Raw genomic sequence first — 13,456 nt, 5'->3', positions numbered from 1 at the left:
TTACTATTTTTATTCCCTTCTCCCTTTTATTTTTCTCCTTTTTCTTTTCCTTTTTGGAAAACTATATTTTTGCTAAAAAAACAATGTTAAGGAAAACGTATTTTGGCAATTAATCTGAAAATATTTTAAAAAGTGTTTGATTGCAATCACAACAAGAAAAATTATGATATGTAATATATATTTCATTTATTGACTAAAGGTGTAAAAATGGGTATCTTGTAATTGGGTATCTTGCATTACCAAATAAGATTTGAATTATCTAAAAAAGCTTCTAAATTATTTTTAAAAAATTTAAATAAGTCTTTATATTTTTATTACGTTCAATTAAGTTTTTATACTTTTATTTTGAACAAAATAAGTTTTTATATTTTTCTTTTAAATCAAATAAACTCTTATGACTAATGATTGATTTAGTTAAAATCTCATATATTATTTAATACCATGTGGTGTGGACTTGACACTAACGTGATATATTGATATGACGTGACTATAAAATGACAATGAATAATTTCATTAATAACAATTAGTTAACCATTAGTTATAATGGTTTATTTTACTCAAAATAAAGTTAAAAATTTTATTGAATGTAATAAAATAATAAGAGTTTATTAAAATTTTCTTAAATAGTTCAAAATTTTTTTGAATATTATATCATTTTTAAAGTAGTTAATTTGAAAATATTTTTAAAAGTGTTTGATTGCAATCATGTTTATTTGCAAGAAGAAAAATTTGATGAATCATGATATATATTTCATTTACTTAGAATCTTGAATGTCCAAAACCATGGGCATTATTTTTATTTTTTTGAGAGATAGTATTTGTTTTATTGAATTTTTGCAATGTAATATTTAATTTAAAATTAATTAATTTTTTGTTTGATATCAACTAATTTTAAATTAAACATCAAATTAGACTCTATTAAATTTTCATTTTGTTATTCATATCACATTATAAATTCCTATTTTTCACAAAAAATATGAAAAAATAATAATGAAAAAATTTCATATCGTGCGTGAAAAAAGCATAGCGTATATCTTTGGAATAGTGGTCATGAAAGCAAGCAACCGGAGTAATAGTAATGGCAACAACAACAAAAGTACGAAGAAAGCAATGGTGGTCATGCCACCCGATGAGACCTTCGTTCTCGGTCCTAGATGTCGACACTTGGCTTGACAGATTGCTGAACAGATTGGGAGAAGCCAAGCCCTATCTTTGGAATACGTGGGCTGTTACCATTCATGTTTTTATCTCAAAAACTATATCTGTCAAGTGCAAAAAGAATTTTATTTAAAATTTATTTAGTAATTGAAAAATAATTTGTTAGAGAGAAATTTTTTTTATGTAAAATATTTTATGAAAAAATTTAATATTTTCTATTATTTGAATAATCTTGTAAAAACTATATTTTATTGTTTGGATCATTTTGTAGGAAATATTTTTTAATATTAGTTGTGGGGTTATTTGGGTATTGAAATGATAAATAGGAATTGATTACAAAAGAACATTATCTTTTGGTTTTCATATTAAAGTTAAGATTAAAAATAAAAAAGGAAAATTTTATAATTATATTTTCCAAACATTTAACCATATATTGTAATGAAAGTAAGTTTTAATTTTAAAAAAGATTTCCATCTCACCATTTGTTTTTACCATAAAACTATAAAAATATTAATATTTATCAATTTGTGTAAAACATTCAAAATCTATATTTGTAAATGTGTATTCATTAAATGATGATCATTGAAATACTTTTTATTATAATTATTAGTAAGATTTATTCAATTTATACATAAAAATAGTAAATTGCATTGGATGATTTTATTTAAAAATATATTTTCTAATTTTAATAGTACTGAATAATTTAAATATTAATATTTTAGGTTAAAAATTTTTTAAAGCTAATTATTAATATTTTTAATATTTTGAGTTAAATATTAATTTTTTTAAAAAGGTAAAATATGACTTTCATTTCATAAGAAGGGAATAGAAATCCCTTTACTCTTTACATTGGGAAACATGTGTAGAAAAGAAAAGAATTTAGTTCATATACTCCTATTTGTAAGTATATTTCCTAATATTCTTTAGCTTAGCACATGACCTTCAAAAACATCACATCCCAAATCTAAACACTTCACAAAATTCGCATCCTACTAAAGTAAGCAACAAGAAAACAACCCTTGACTGAACAAAAAAACTTAGGGAACTAAACCTCAACCCTAGCATTCATCTACAAGTAAATGCACCAATGATCAACAAAATTACATAACCTATTTCCCTATACTCAAAGATAAAATTCCTAACTTGTCAATCTCAATCGTACCTAGTAAAACACTCCAGCTTTGAACAAAAACAAGCATCTTGTTCTCCCTCTGAAAGCAACTAGCTCCACTTATACACATTAACAACTCAGCAAAGACATAAACCAGCAAGAAAACTCCAAAGCTTACTTAAACACTCTCAAGATATCCATTTGTTGAAATACTCATTCCTTGGCAAGATTAGCTGCTCTTTGATTGGCCTCCTTCAAAATGTGTCTTAGGTCCCACCTAGTCAATTCTTTTTTCATTCTTTCAATTTGCAGCAACGATTTTCTTATTCTCGAAGGTGTCATGTTTGCATCTTTGATCCATTTCACCGCATTACTTGAATAGTTCTCAGTGAGAAGTCATTGACTTTTTTTCTAGTGTGATGTTGTAAAAATGAGGAAAACCACCATTATTGCCAATACTTTTTGCGAGATTTGAATCTGCAATGTCGATTGAAATAGAGAATAAGGATTTAACTTACCCTCTTGAGTTTCTTAAAGCACCTCTTATTCCAATTGGCCTTGAGCATTCCATTGTTGCCCTATCGACATTGAATTTCAATTGTCCATTTTAAGGGTACTCCTAATCGATCCCTTTTCTTTCTTGTCTTCTATTTTGTGGTTGACCTTGTATAGCAAGCTGTCTATACACATTTAACACTGATAGAAATTCCCTAGGCCACTTAGCATTTGCCCACTAAGCCATTCTAATTCTAGCCATCAACAAACATCTTTCTGCATCTCACTCACTTCTTTTAAGGACCATCTCATTCATATTTTTCTATATATTCCATACTATTGCAAAGAATGTCATTTTCTAAGTCATTTTGTCTAAACTTCCTAGATGGCATTTGTTTCATGCTTCCAATATCCCTTTAACATTTCTAGGGGATACCTAAATTGCACCCAAAAATCTATGCCTCCCCACCCATACTTTCCAAGTCTCTTTACATTTAGCAAATAGATGATTATAGGATTCAACCTCCATGTTACACAAAACACACTACATTAACTCCTTTTTTAATAAGTTCATTCTTGGCTCCAATTTTGCCATGCAACAATTGCCAAACAAAGATCTCGATTCTATAAAGGGCTAAATTTGCTCAAACATATTTTCAAATCCCATCATTATTATCAGCAGTGGTAAATGTATACTTACAGAAAGATTTTGCGGTGTATCTCACATTTGCTTCTTTTTACATATGAGTTCATCTTTTAACTCTTTGCTTACCTAAAACTCTCGTAGCACTTTTTGACGTAGCCATAGTGTAATTTCCCAAAAGAGCTGTTTCTTAAGTTCGCTAGTCTAAATTCATTTTTCATCTTCTCATTTCCTGAATTCACTAATCTCTCTTTGTTTTTTTATTTTCAACCAAAGCAAAAATCCTTGGAAAGGATTGCGCCAAAATGTTCCCTTTAATCCACTCATCTTGCCAAAACCTCAATTTTCACCATTGCTAATGGCGAAACAAGTGTTAAATTGTACTTGCAAGAAAATTTTGTTAAGTCGGAGATAGGGGGCTATTAATTTTCTTTCACAAAGTTGACATTTTTCTATCTACACTAATGTTTAGTAAAAGACAGTACAGTCACCTTCAGTTTTTCTAATCAAAACCTCTTTCCGCAAACTATCTTTTTCTTCCTTAATTCACCAAATCTACTTGTTTAACAATGCCTTATTCTTCATTTCTAAGTCAATCACCCTTAAGCCATCACACTATGTGTAATTACATAGCTTTTTCCACTCAACATAATGAATCTTCCTTTTGTCGTTCGTACCCCCATAGGAATTTTCTTTGCATTTTTTCAAGATCATTTTTCAAATTGATTGGAATTTGTAACAAGGAATATAGAATGTTGGCAAACTTGCCAATATTGACCTTAGCAATATTGTTATCCCTCCCAAAGAAAGAGTCGTTGCCTTTCAACCAGCAAGTTTAGCCTCGACCTTATCCAACATCGGTTTTCAAAAAGATGCTGACTTGTAATTAACATCCAAAGGTAACCCCAAGTAAGTGGTTGAAAGTGACCTCACCAGACATGAAATCTTTTTTACCCAAGTAAACGTGTGTCTTGCTCAACTCTTATGCTAACCAAGTGACTCTTGTGAAAATTAAATTTGAGACCCAAAACTCCTTAAAAACATCCTTTTCAGCACTAAAAGATTTTCTAAACTTGAGTTATAGAATAAAATCGTGTCATCAATATACTGAAGGTGGGAAGTTGAGAACCCATTATTTCCAATCTCCACTCCTCTACACATTCCTATCTCTTCCGTTTCCTCGTCATTAAACTTAGTGCTTCATCAGCAATGTTGAAAAGATAAGGAGATAATGCACACCTTTGTCTTAATCCCATTTTTATTTCAATTTATCATGTCAATGATCCATTGACCAGTACTAAGATTTTCGCAATTGTCATACATTCCTTAATCCTTCCTTTCCACTTTTCCCTAAATCCCATCTTAGTCATAATTAGATCCAAGAATTTCCAACAAACACTATTGCATGCTTTTTCAAAATCCAACTTGAGAATCATTCTTCTAAACCTCCCTTTTTCATCTAGTCCACCACCTTATTCATAAGGAGCGCACAATCCATAAGTTACCTTCCCTTAATAAATGTAAATTGATTTCTTCCAATCACCTCTTTTATCACTTTTCTCAGTTTATTCACCAAGGTATTTGCTGTTATCTTCTACCAGCTGCCCACCAAACTTATCAGTCTATATTCCCTCTATGATGCTGGGTTTTCAACTTTTGGAATCAATGTAATAAATGAGATGTTTACCTCTCTTCCAAGTTACTCATGTCTATAAGCTCCTCCATAAAAAGCATGACATCATTTTTAATCACATTCCACTGATTTTTGAAGAAGTTTAAATTGAAACATTTAGTCTCAGTGCTTTATTCCCACCACATCTTTAGATTGTTCTTCACACTTCCATTTCCTCAAGGGTTTCTTAAGCATGTTTGTCAATTTGTGTTTCAATTTACCAAACTGCCAATCCACCTTTGCCAATTCAATAACCAATATTTCTCGATACAACTTAAAATGAGCCACAACCTGTTTAATGCTACTTGGATTCTCCTTAACCTTATTTTCAACTTGTACTTTCTCAATTTTGTTAACCTTTTACCTAGTTGATGCCATAACATGGAAATACCATGTATTTTTGTCACCAGCATTCATCCATTTCATCTTTGTTTTTTGAAGCCATTTTTTCTCTTTTTTATAGTCAAGGCCTTATAGCTCAACTTTCTTTTTCACAAATTCCTCTTTTTTTCCTTGCTAAAACCCTTCCTCTTAGAATTGAACTTGAAAGTCCTAAAATTTTTTTTTTTCTATTTTACTTTTTGTTGTGTGCCGCCTAAGGTATAATGATTTTCAAGTCCTTCAGTTTACTTCAAATCCCACTATTTTCAACATCTGGCTGATCATATCTATCCTAAACCTTTGTAACCACATGTTGAAAACTTTTCTTATCTAACCAATAGTTGAATAACTTAAATGGTTTAGGCACTCACTCCACTCTATTTGATCTCACTACAATCGGATTATGATTTGAAAGTGAACTTGATAGCCATTTTTGAGTAATTCCTTATTCATACTCCAACCACTTCACATCAAGCAAAAATCTATCTAATCGACTAAACACCCAGCCCTCTTTATAGCCACAGCAAATAAATGTATCCTTTATGAGTGGTAAACCCACTATAGCCAAGCCATGAATAAATTCCCTAAACTCCATAAGTGACCTACTGATGTTTCCCTTACCAATTCTTTCCTGCTCATTCCTCACTGTATTAAAGTCTCCCTCTACACACCATACTACTTCATTTCATTCATTCACTCTTTTAATTCACTTTATAAATTCCTTTGTAGCAATTCATTTTTCGATGCATAAACATTCATGAATCCACACATTTTATTAATTTTAGTAACTTTCCTTATCAACATGATGTAAGTTCTGCTAGACGCACACTCACTTAAAACGAAAAAAAATCATCTCTTCAAATGCTTATCAAGCCTCTTAACCTATCAACCGATTTAACAAACTAACTATTGATCTTATCCCTCCCACATAATTTCTTATACATACCCTAAATTTTAGATTGCAATTTTATCTCCAATATAAAAATCATGTCGAGCTTGTTCTTGCCTACCATATTTCTCACCGCCTTTCTTTTCTTACTCCTTCCTAAACCTCTTATGTTTTAAGATAATATTAACATTTTAAAAAATCTAAACCACACATAGTTGTCTCTAATTTCCTTTTCATGTTCAACGTTGACCTCTTTTGTGCTCCCCAACCTTAATCTTTGCAAAACCTTTCAACACTTCTTCTCTGCTCTTCTTAAATTGCATACCCAAGTTGTTGCTCGTCTCATAAGTTTTCAATGCTCTTCCACCCCTTGAACTTTCATTTTCTTTATTTTCACTATTTAACCCAATATCTATTTCTAACCCTTTTGAATTCTTAGTTTCTCTTCTCAAGTGTTTCTTGATTATTACCTATTATCTTTTTTTCATCTTCTCTTCAAACTTAGCCCTCTATTCATACCATCTCCTTCCTCACATCCATCCACATATTATTTCTAATTATCTTCCCTTTCTAAGATCGTGTCTGACCTCCAACTTGCTCATCCTGGTAATCTTTTGTAATTGTCTGATACCCAAATCTCACCCCCTTGCAAGCCTTAAAAATCATTTCTTCCTATCCCCTTATCCTCACGAACCCTTCCCAACCTTTTTTCCTTGTTTCTTCCTTCCTTCCTTCGATTCTTATCATTGATACCTTTTTATGTCTGCTATTCAATTTGACCTTGCTTTGCCCATATGTCCCTCTTTTATCGATACACTCTACGTCGCACTGCTATCTCCCACCACTTTATGCTCTAGCTTCTCATTTTTCCTTTTGTCATTATTCGTTCTTAAACTTCTGTTCTCTTCAAATTTCTCACTCTCTGCTCATACCTTTTCCCATTTTTTGGTAAGGAGCTTCTATGATTTCCATTACCTTAGTAAACTTCATTTTTATTCTATCTCGAGTTTCTGAGAATTTGTCTCTTTTATTCTTTTTTAGCTTGTTAGTGATGGAGTTGTATCTAAGTGTATTGATGTGTTTGTGTAAAGAATAGATTTCAAAAAAATTTTATTTATAAAGAAAGCAAGCAGTCCAATTACACAAGAAGTCAATCATGTCATTCATATAGCAACTAAGATAATCACATCCTAAAATTAAGAATTTATTAACATAAGATAAAACGTACTTTCTATTTTGAGATTCTTATTTTTGTACACCACCACACCAATGATTGATTTCTCGATCAAACAAGTTTATAACTTATTCTTCAAGAATGATTTCAACTTGAACCTTGAGTGGACAAGGTGTGGAATGCTAGACTACAAGATGGTAACTAATTTTGGCTCTCTTTTCTTTTTAAAAATAAATTGCTATTTTTTTAAAAAAAAATTAAGCCAAGAATGGGAGAAAGGAAGAGAGGTATTGCAAAGCTAGGAAGAAAAAGAGAGAAATGACAGTTGAAACTTTTTCAAGAAAGATACGTACATTTCTTTTCTTTTAATCTCTTTTCCTTCTATTAAAACTTTTACCTCAAATGTTTAATCAAAATCAAATACTTTTGAATCAATCTTGACTATCCATTTAGAGTTATGGATGCATCAAACATGCTTTATAATTATCAAAATTAAAAGTAAAGAATAAATAATTTAATTTTTTATTTATCATTTAAAGTTATTGATATATTATTATCTATTTTTATTTAAAAAAATTATTAATAAATAAAAAAGTACTAGTCAAACATGAAGTCTCCTTTTATCAACATGAATGTCTATATTCATTTTGCAAGAATCCTTTTAACATTATCTTAATTTAATAGAACTCTTGTCATCAATTAAGATAAAAAATGTTATCTCGCTTAAATTGAGACAAACATGTTTTCTTGTCTAGATTAAGACAAAAAAATTTTTTGTCTTAAATTAAGACATACATGTTTTTCTTGTTTAAATTAAGACAAAACATATTTCTTTTCTAAATTAAAACAAACATATTTTCTTGTCTAAATTAAGAAAAAAATATGTTTTCTTGTTTAAATTAAGACAAACATGTTTTCTAGTCTAAATTAAGATAAAATATGTTTCTTTAACTAAATTAAAACAAGCATATTTTCTTATCTAAATTTAGACAAAACATGTTAAAACCACTATTGTAACATGCGAAATCGAGAACCCGACTGCTAGACATGAAAAAATTGAGTCGCCACCAATCTTTTTTATCTAGATGCGATTGGCCACCTATTAAATTTGTTCTATTTAACAAAGTTTTAAATCGATTTTAGATTTATCTAAAGAATAACAAATTAATCTACGTATTTTATTTTTAGAGTTGAGTGTGGGAGTATGGTTACGCACAATGAAGGATTAATATCCCCATGACGCCTGTTCTACGAATGGTACCATTTAATTATATGGTATCCTAAACTATTGATATTATTCTTATGTTTCCTTAATTATTATTTATTTATTTTATTTTTTATTCTATTAACAAATTAAAATATTTTATTTGGTCTTTCGAGTATGACGTACGCATGATGCAATTATGAAATGCTTGGGATAAAATCTAGATAATGCCAAACAAAAACCTTTTATTAAGGATAGTTCCCAAATTCATTCATCATACTAATGGGATCCAGAGATACTCTTTCACCTAAGAAAATACTCAGGAAACTCACATTCGTAAATTTACTAGGTAAATCCCATCATCGAGATAGTCGTTTGTAGGCAAAAATAATATTTTTGTGGATACAAATCCTTCATATGAGTAGAAACCTTTAATTAAGGATGTGTTCCGAGCCATCCCTTCAGATTAGTGGGACTTAAAGGTATCCTTTCACTTAGAGAATTTTTTGAAAGAAATCACCTTTGCAAGCTCCCACGAAAAGTCCTATCATCAAGGTTTTAGCTTGTGTACATAATACGTCTACATGCCATGACATTCAACGGTGCAATGATGATATGTGCTACATCTATAAATTTTAATACTTGTTTCTTAACCATCACATAACTCCTATGTTATTTCTTTCTAATTTCCTTTTTATTCTTTTTCTTTATAGACATATATATTATGAATTATATTTTTTATGTTGGCAAATTAATGGTTAAACGTGATTTTCCTGACCTAATTGGATCCATTATTAATACCACCTTGGGTTCTCCTCTTTGTATGTAACATCAATTTTGTTCAGCTTCAAAAGTCATAAATTTCAAATCAATCTTTAAAAAATAACAATAAATATTTTTTTATATTCTTCTTTTATCTTTCAGCAATTCATAATATTATAAGAGAAATTATATTTTTTTTCACATTCATCTTTTTTTAATTTGATTCAATTTTTTTCTCTGGATTTATTAAATACCCTTTATAGTAATTTTAATCAAAATTAAAATTTATATAAGCTGTTTTGCCAAACAGATTATTTATAATAAAGAGTTTATAAAAAGTAGATTTATCAAATAGTTTTAACTTAATTTTAAAAGCTATTCTTTTTTATAAGAACTTCAAATAGATTTTAAGCTAAACAAAAGAAAAAGCCAGACTAAACATGCTCTAAGTTAAATGTTAATATTCATCAATTTTCATAAAAAGAATTAATATTCACTAAACTTATACTGCTAGGTTTAATATAAAAGAATTTTTTTTTTATGTTCTTAGGAAAATGTTTTAAACCTTTGAGAGACGTAAAACGTTTTACATAGTCAATGGGTGTTTTTCCTATTTACCTATAAAATGTTTACATTTGAAATAAATTTTTCATTTTCTAAACAAGTATAAGTCATGAAAACATTTTGCAAAAAATATTTTACGTCAAAACAAATGGATCTTTATTAAGCTCAAAATTCTCTTACTAATATGTGATTTGTGACATTCTACCATATCCAATTACATAATGCTCTCATTGTACCGACTCTTTCACTCATAGATAAAGAGACTTACTTTGATTCAAGTCTACCTTGATCTTGATATCTCTCATGGGATATCTCACATCAGTGAAGAGTTGAGTCTATTCTGATATCACTTATTATGTACATATATTTTCAATTTAAAAAATATATTTATTAACTGAAAGAAGATCTTTATTTATATGAAACCTTTGGATGTTATCAAATTGTTTGAGCAAAAGAATGGTGTTGATAAATTGCCTCCCTTAGATTTCATGTGTCTAATCTTACTTTGCTTTAAGCTTAGCTTTGTATGATATAAGCCCAAGTTTCAAGTTATTGATTGAATTATTTATATATTTAAAACTTATCTCATCTCTTGCTAAAATCAAAACATAACATAACAAGGTGGACACTTTCATTCCATCCTCTCCAAAAGAAGTTTGCTGGATATGTCAATATGCTTTTTAGAAGTTAGGATTGGAGCCCATATATCTTAACATTGCACCATGGGCTCATTGCTTGGCTCGATGAGCCCAATTCATCGCGCAAAATGCCGTTGGAGAACGATACTCTTTCTGAGTATATTTACCTTGCTTGTCATGGACATCATAAATCTCTGCCTCTACCTTGATCATTAAACCAGGTTTGATGAATTTCCGCTTCCAATAAATTCTTTCACCAACTAATTGCATGTTTAAATCAATTCAATGTTAAAGTTGTTGGAAACAGGGTTCCTGGAACAACAGCCATGTTATACCAAGTGAGAAGAAAATTGTGGGTTAGATTGAGAAAGTAACTTTAAGGGAGAACAGCAATTTCCTATCATTGGTAGTAGAAAACCCAATGTCCAAAACCTACAAAAATGTTAACAAGATGAGTGTATTGGTCATTGCTATTCATGTTCTTCCATGGAAACCCAAACTGGCATGTCAACTTCCACCTTTAAGTGGAATTCATCAAGCTCCATGTGTTTGGAAAACCTTATTTAATTAAGGTTTTCCAAAAAGGTCCATTGCTACTGCAATCATAGATCAATGAGCTTGAATGGTTGTCTTGATTTCATTGTCTCTGTAAACATAATAATAGCAATTATACAAATTATATAAATTTTTTTCAAAAAAAATTTTATAGATTATAAGTTAAATTAATAAGATTATAATATATGAAATTTAGATTAATTTTGTCATAATTTATATTAACTTATAAGATATTATTTATTATGATCCATTAGGTCTCATTGTTTAATCCACTAACCTACAAGATGTTGTTCGTTTTGGCTCATTAAATCTTACTGTTTTTTTTCACAAAATACATCTTGTTAAATAAAAGTTGTATGAATTAACTGATATTAAATTTATGACTCTCTTTTACTACCATGACACATGTCATCGCTATCACCAATTTGACAACTTAAAGTTGTTCCAATTTCCATTTGGGCAATTGGTATTGGATACTACATTTTGTAACAAATCAATATCACTATATTCGTATGATTTCAAACATAGGAAGGAAAAAAAGAAAGAAAGGCATTCTTGTAATTATCAAGTGTTCCTCTTTAATCAAGTCCTTGATCATAAAAGTATGGTTTGATTTGCTGATGATGGATATGGGTGAGTGAAAGTCATTCAAAGCATCAATTCAACATCCCATTCAAACTGCAACTAGGCAACTAGGAAACCGAGAGATGATGACTGCTAAATAAATGAGTTCCACCTAAATCTCAAAGCTTCTGCAAAAACAAATCAAGACCGATGCTGCTAACATTCTTGAAATGTGTTGTTTTCACATGTAGAAATTATTCTATGATGTAAATATGGTTGAATGGAAATTGAAACATTGATGAAGTATGGAGTGTGAAGACGGATTGGGAAAAGCAAATGGCAACCATTTTGGGTGAGACCAAGAGGTCCATATGACAAGAAAACACACTTTTGAGTGAGACCAAGGATGAAGTTCTAGCAGTAACCCAGATTCCAGAGGTTCAAATGTCATTTAATCCACAATAATGCTGGACGTTGACATCTATTTAAACATATTTAATCAAGGTAGTTCCTGCATTATGATTATCCTTGGTGTCACACATTAAATAATGGAAGCCTGGAGTCATGGCTCTTCAGTTTCAAATACCCAATCATGCCCTGCATTTGGTGTTGCTGACTGCTGATATTCACCCATACATGATACAACAAAAAAGGAAAAAAAAAAAGAAAGAAAAGAAAAGGGTATCTCTAACTGCAACAACTTTGGCCGCATCCTAGAAATCATCCCCATCTATCTTCCATCATTCATGCTTCGGGCCACGAGAATCCAAAGTGTTCTCATCTTTCATATGAAAGTTTAGAATAAACAAAAGGCAAAAAGGGAGCAGGGAGCTGTAGAGGTAGCCGTTTATGTATTTTCTTTGGGCTTTGCTTTATAGTAGTTTGCAATACTTTTTTCCTTGTCATCTGCTGCTGCTGTAAGCTGTATACAAATATTATAAAATAAAATAAAGATAAAAACAACATTATTAAAATCACTGAGTTAGGAGCAATGTCAACATAGCTGGCTGGTGGGGATAGCAACCCCACAGCTTTGAATCTCTCTCACTTATTCTTTCTTTATTGCATACTTATACATTTGTTTGCTCTCTGTTTCATCATTATATACAAGTCAGTGTGCTTGTCCCTTTTTTTTCCCTGTTTTCATATACTATATGGATAAAAAGAATAAAAAAATAATCCTTGGTTAGAACCAATAGAGTATATCGTTCGTAGTAGAATACTTTGTTATCAGAAATAAGAGTAAAGTTTTTGGGGTATTGGGTGTAATTCCACTGCTGTAAATGCCATCTGTTGTTGGATGTAAAAATTATGAACCAGTGAGTGTGTGGGGGTGGGGGTGTTACAGCCAAGATGCCTTGTACAGGGCATACCAAATAAGGCCATATCAACTTGCAGTACCAGACAACCATGATACTGCTTTACAGCCCACAAAAACCAAAAACCAAAAAGGAAAACACATCAAATTCAAATCAAAACAAAGAAAGAATTGCTTTACCACCAAAAGAAAAGAAATTCCTTCTTTCGTTTCTTTCTTGTTTATATTGTTTATCAGTAATCTCTTGTGCTTCAAAACTTAGAACTTTTTTCGGGTTGTTTGGCTGTTCTGAAACATCAATCAAAAGAAAGAATGAAATGGTAGATTT

This window comes from Theobroma umbraticum, unplaced genomic scaffold, assembly GCF_002168275.2.
Source record: "Theobroma umbraticum cultivar Fairchild unplaced genomic scaffold, ASM216827v3 scaffold_239.1, whole genome shotgun sequence".
NCBI classification, from domain to species: Eukaryota; Viridiplantae; Streptophyta; class Magnoliopsida; order Malvales; family Malvaceae; genus Theobroma; species Theobroma umbraticum.
Note: the sequence above shows the minus strand (reverse complement) of the source record.